Raw genomic sequence first — 6,585 nt, forward strand, 5'->3', positions numbered from 1 at the left:
GGCAAGCTCCACCCTCAGGGTCGCAGAGCAAGGATCGGGAGGGAGCTAGTAACCTATTGACTGAGCAGCCTAGAGGCAGGGACTGAGCTGCCTTACACTCTTAACCCTCAGTGGTAGAGTGAGACCGGTTTTGGCACACTGGAGCCTCAGGCTTTTGCCCTGGGTAGAGTGCCATGGCATCATAGCTCATAGCAACCACAAACTCCTGGGCTTGGCACCACCCAGACCTCCAAAAGAGCTGCACTGCGACCCCCCACCCGCAACCCTCAGCTGCTAGGCCTCCACATGCCCTGACCAGGAACTGCGGGAGCCATGCAACCCTGCATCCTCCAGCCTGTACCCTCCCTGCCTCCACACTGGCCCTCTCATCTGGCCAGGGACTGTGGTAGCCGCATGCCCTCCGGAGCCCTCCTGCCTCTGCACAGAGCCCTTCTCCTGGCCAGAGACTGCTGGAGCCTTGGGCTCTCTGTGCCAAAGTCACTGGGCGCCAGGCATCCCAGAACCATGTGCACAACCTCCCGCCCTATTGCTGGATCCGGGTGTGTCACACTCCGGAGCTGCTTCCACAACCAGAACTTCCTGGCTGGGGCAGCCCCAGAGGAACTACACAGGGTCACCCCCTACAAAGATCCAGCAAAAATAGAGTGATCCCACTGGGGTCTAATCTTAAAGAGACACCTTCCCAACTCTGAGGATGGCCAGAGGCAATGGTGAAAAACAATCATGAGGCGAAATCAACAGAAAAACTCTGGCAATATGAATAATCAGAGTAGATCAACTCCCCCAAGAATCAATGGGGCAGACACAGCACAAGATCCCATGCACAAACAAATAGCTGAGATGTCAGAAATTGAATTCAGAATCTGGATAGCAAATAAAATCGAATTAGAATTCCAAGCAGTAACCCAAAAGATATCTCAATAATTCAACGAATAAAAAGACCCAATGACCAAAGATTTTGACACATTGAGACAAGAAGTTGCAACCCTCAAAGATCTGAGAAACACAGTAGATTCCCTCAGTAACAGAATGGAGCAAGTAGAAGAAAGGATTTCTGACATTGAAGACAAAGTTTTCAAACACTCCCAAACTCTCAGAGAGGAAGAGAAATGGAGGGCAAAAACAGATCATTCTCTCAGAGAGCTCTGGGATAATTCGAAGAAAATCAATATGCGTCTTATAGGGATCCCCGAAAGTGACAAAGTGGCTTCACAAGGCACAGAGTCTCTTCTTCATGAGATTATGAAGGAGAACTTTCCAGACATGCCAAAGATTCTGAAATTCAGATAGTAGACAGTTTCAGAACTCCAGCACAACTCAACCCAAATAAGACATCCTCCAGACACATCATAATCTATTTCACTAAAGTTAATATGAAGAAGAAAATTCTGAAAGCAGCCAGATGAAAGAAAAACATCACCTACAAGGGCAAGAATATTAGAATAACTGCAGATCTCTCTCCTGAAACCTTTCAAGCTAGAAGAGGATGGTCATCGAATTTTAATCTCCTAAAACAAAATAACTTTCAACCCAGGATCCTGTACCCAGCTAAACTGAGCTTCATTTATGATGGAGAAATTAAATACTTCAATGACATCCACATGTTGAAGAAATTTGTCATAACTAAACCGGCTCTCCAGGATATTCTCAGACCTATCCTCCATAAAGACGAGCGGAATCGACCACCACAAAAGTAAACCCACCCAGAAAATTTTGTTTACTTTTTATTTTATTTTATTTTATTTTATATTATTATTATTTTTTATTAAATCATAGCTGCGTACATTGATATGATCATGGGGCATCATTCACTAGCTTTACAGACCATTTACCAAGTTTCACATATACCCTTGTAAGATGTACCCCTGGTGTAATCCCACCAATCCCCTTCCCTGTACCCACCTCCCCCCTCCCTCCCCTCCCTTTCCCCCTTCCCCCTATTCTTAGGTTGTAACTGGGTTATAGCTTTCATGTGAAAACCCTAAATTAGTTTCATAGTAGGGCTGAGTACATTGGGTACTTTTTCTTCCATTCTTGAGATACTTTACTAAGAAGAATATGTTCCAGCTCTATCCATGTAAACATGAAAAAGGTAAAGTCTCCATATTTCTTTAAGGCTGCATAATATTCCATGGTGTACCCGTACCACAATTTATTAATCCATTCGTGGATCGATGGGTACTTGGGCTTCTTCCATGACTTAGCAATTATGAATTGAGCTGCAATAAACATTCTGGTACAAATATCTTTGCTATGATGTGCTTTTTTGTCTTCTGAGTATATGCCCAGTAGAGGGATTACAGGATTGAATGGCAGATCGATTTTTAGATCTCTGAGTGTTCTCCATATCTCTTTCCAAAAGGAATGTATTAATTTGCATTCCCACCAGCAGTGCAAAAGTGTTCCCTTTTCTCCACATCCGCGCCAACATCTCTGGTCTTGGGATTTTGTGATATAGGCTAGTCCCACTGGAGTTAGATGGTATCTCAAAGTAGTTTTGATTTGCATTTCTCTGATGATTAAAGATGATGAGCATTTTTTCATATGTCTGAAGGCCGTGCGCCTGTCTTCTTCAGAGAAGTTTCTCTTCAAATCCCTTGCCCAGCCTGCGATGGTATCCCTTGTTCTATTCTTGCTAATGCGTTTGAGTTCTCTGTGGATTCTGGTTATTAAACTTTTGACAGAGACATAACCTGCAAATATCTTCTCCCATTCTGAGGGCTGTTTGTTTGCTTTACTTACTGTGTTCTTGGCTGTGCAGAAGCTTTTTAGTTTTATCAACTCCCAGTAGTGTATTTTTGAAGCTGCTTCAATTGCCCGGGGGGTTCTCCTCATAAAATACTCGCCCAGCCAGATTTCTTCAAGGGTTTTCCCGGCACTCTCCTCTAGTATTTTTATAGTTTCATGTCTTAAGTTTAAATCTTTAATCCAGTGAGAGTCTATCTTAGTTAACGGTGAAAGGTGTGGGTCCACTTTCAGTCTTCTACAGGTTGCCAGCCAGTTCACCCAGCACCATTTGTTAAATAGGGAATCTTTTCCCCACTGAATGTTTTTAATTGGCTTATCAAAGATTAAATAAAGGTAAGTAGCTGGATTCATCTCTTGGTTCTCTATTCTGTTCCAGACATCTACTTCTCTGTTTTTGTGCCAATACCATGCTGTTTTGATCACTATTGATTTGTAGTATAGTCTGAGGTCTGGTAGCGTAATTCCTCCTGCTTTGTTTTTATTTCTGAGTAAACTTCCACAGTTGCAAAAGGATTAAAAATGTCCACCAGATTCTCAAAAGGCTTATCAATATTCTCAATTAATGTGAATGGTTTAAATTGTCCTCTAAAGAGAGGAAGAGAAATGGACTCCCACTGGATCAAAGATTTAAACTTAAGACATGAAACTATAAAAATACTTAAAGAAAGTGCAGGGAAAACTCTTGAAGGAATTGGCCTGCGTGAATATTTTATAAGGTGGACTCCCCAGGCAATTGAAGCAGTATCAAAAATACACTACTGGGACCTGATCAAACTAAAAAGCTTACGCACAGCCAAGAACATAGTAAATAAAGCAAGTAGACAGCCCTCAGAATGGGAGAAAATATTTGCAGGTTATACCTCCAATAAAGGTCTAATAACCAGAATCCACAGAGAACTCAAAAGTATTAGCAAGAAAAGAACGTGTGATCCCATCTCAGGGTGGGCAAAGGACTTGAAGAGAAACTTCTCTAAAGAAGACAGATGCACAATCTACAGACACATGAAAAGAAGCTCATCATCCTTAACCATCAGAGAAATGCAAATCAAAACTACTTTGAGCTATCACCTAACCCCAGTAAGAGTAGCCCACATAACAAAATCCCAAAACCAGAGATGTTGGCGTGGATGTGAAGAAAAGGGCACACTTCTACACTGCTGGTGGGAATGCACACTAATACGTTCCTTCTGGAAGGATGTTTGGAGAATACTTAGAGACCTAAAAATAGATCTGCCAGTCGATCCTATAATTCCTTTACTAGGTTTATACCCAGAAGACCAAAAATCACAATATAACAAAGACATCTGTATCAGAATGTTTATTGCAGCCCAATTCATAATTGCTAAGTCATGGAAGAAGCCCAAGTGCCCAACAACCCACGAATGGACTAGCAAATTGTGGTACATGAATACCATGGAATATTATGCAGCCTTAAAGAAGGATGGAGACTTTACCTCTTTCATATTTATATGGATGGAGCTGGAACATATTCTTCTTAGCAAAGTGTCTCAGGAATAGAAGAAAAAGTATCCAATGTACTCAGCCCTACTATGAAGCTGAATTATAGCTTTCACATGAAGGCTATAACCCAACTATAGCACAAGACTATGAGGAAAGGGCCAGGGAAGGGAGGGGGGAGGTCAGGGTGGAGGGAGGGTAATGGGTGGGGCCACACCTACGGTGCATCTTAGAATGGGTACAGGCAAAACTTACTAAAGGCAGAATACAAATGTCTATATACAATAACTAAGGAAATGCCATGAAGGCTACGTTGAACAGTTTGATGAGAATATTTCATATTGTATATGAAACCTTCACATTGTACCCCTTGATTGCACTAATGTACACAGCTATGATTTAATAATAAAATAAATAAATAAAACTTAAGATAGCCAAAAAAAAAAAAAAAGAAGATAACGTTTTCTTCCACTTTTTATTGAAAAAGAGATGGAAGTAAAAATTGCTTTATCATATTATTTAACAAGAATACTGGATATTTTTAACTTAAGTTATTCTTCTTAAAAGAAGTTCTATTAAAGCTCAACTTTTTGCCCCTAGAGATCATTTTAAAATGGTTCAAACATTTATACAAGAGATATTCTCCAGTGCCAACTGTGAACCTGTGGTCATACTAAGCCCTGAATATGTTATCAATGAAAAAAAGAACTACTGTCTTCTTAAGGTTTCCAATCTTAATTTGAATGTCACACCCCACTCAAATTCTACTATTCTTTATTTCTAGTGTAATTAGATTTGTAAGCCAATTTGCCATTCCAGGCACAAAATATATTCCTTTACTTGAAACGGGATTGATTCTCCTTGAAGTTGAGTAAACAAATCTACATTTCAAGAGTAAATACCAACTGTGTTCAATGCCTTTTTCTTTTCCTCTATTCTGTGGTTCAAACTCATTTCCATGTTCTGTCCTTTCACGTTTTAGATCTGGCATACACAAGTCATTTCCAAATCATTTCTTTTTTTTTTTTTTTTTTTTTGCTGTTTGGCTGGGACCGGGTTTGAACCCACCACCCTGGATAAATGGGGCTAGCACCCTACTCACTGAGTCACAGGCACTGGCCCCAACTCATCTCTTTACATAGCTTATTGTTGAATGGAGCTCTTCATCTATGTTTTCCCTGAACACGTAGAATGCATGTCAACAGTAAGGGTGTTACTCCTGATGTTGACATCAGCAGCAAGGTCGATTATTGTTGGCGGGCATTATGCAGTTTGGGTGAAGTTTTGATGTTCATTTTGGGAGGAGTGAGTCACCTTCCAGATACATTCTCCCTTTTTTTCTTACCCAATTATAGGTCTTAATAAGTGACATGGGTAGTCTAGAATAAGTAATTAAGATTGATTTGAGTTACTTAACAGTCGTGTAAACACCAATGTTTTCTGTTAGAAAATTAAGTAATTAAGATGACAATTGATCATTATGGATGACAACATAAATGCGAATTCCAAGAGGAAGAGCTCCAGGTTTTTCATCCACGTGCCTAATGATTTAAACTGGAATCATGCCCACCAATAAATGATGCTTAAGTGATAGAGAAATAAACACATTGCATTGTTTGGCAAATTGAATCAATGTTGAGTTTGGAATATCAAATTGAAAGAAAACATTCTAACAAAAGAAAATGACCAGTTACTCTCTGTAAAATCCGTAGGCATATTTAAAAATATAGACATGATGAACTGCCATGCAGTTATGAGGGCTGTGTTATACTTGGGTCTGGCATGAATTCCAGAAAGGAAAACAGTACAATTAAAAAGCCATAGAAACTCCACTGTTTAGAACGTACCCTAAGGAAATAATCAAATTTATAGAAAGATTTATGGAGGAGGATGTTTATTACAATTTTTTTGGCTTCCTTTTCTTCTGCAATAGCTTATTACAATTTTAATGATAATAGTGAAAAGTAGAAATAAGTCCAAATCATCAACAATATAAAATTGGTTGCATAAATTTTGTGGTGATATTCAGCCATTGAAATTTAGACTAAAAACCCATGTTTTAAACTATAGTACTGTTTTTTATTTTTTTAATTTTTAATTAAATCACAACTGTGTACATTAATGCGCTTATGGGGTACAATTTGCTGATTTTATGTACAATATGGAATGCTTACATCAAACTGGTTGACATAGCCTTCAGCCCTCTGCAAGAATATAGACAGTAGGAACCTCAATTTTTTTTTTTGAGACAGTCTCACTATATCAACCTACATAGAGTGCTGTGGCATCACAGCTCACAGCAACCTCAAATTCTTGGGCTAAGCGATTCTCTTGCCTCAGCCTCTCAAATAGCTGGGACTACAGGCTCCCGCCACAACA

Source organism: Nycticebus coucang, chromosome X (assembly GCF_027406575.1).
Source record: "Nycticebus coucang isolate mNycCou1 chromosome X, mNycCou1.pri, whole genome shotgun sequence".
In the NCBI taxonomy this organism is placed as follows: domain Eukaryota; kingdom Metazoa; phylum Chordata; class Mammalia; order Primates; family Lorisidae; genus Nycticebus; species Nycticebus coucang.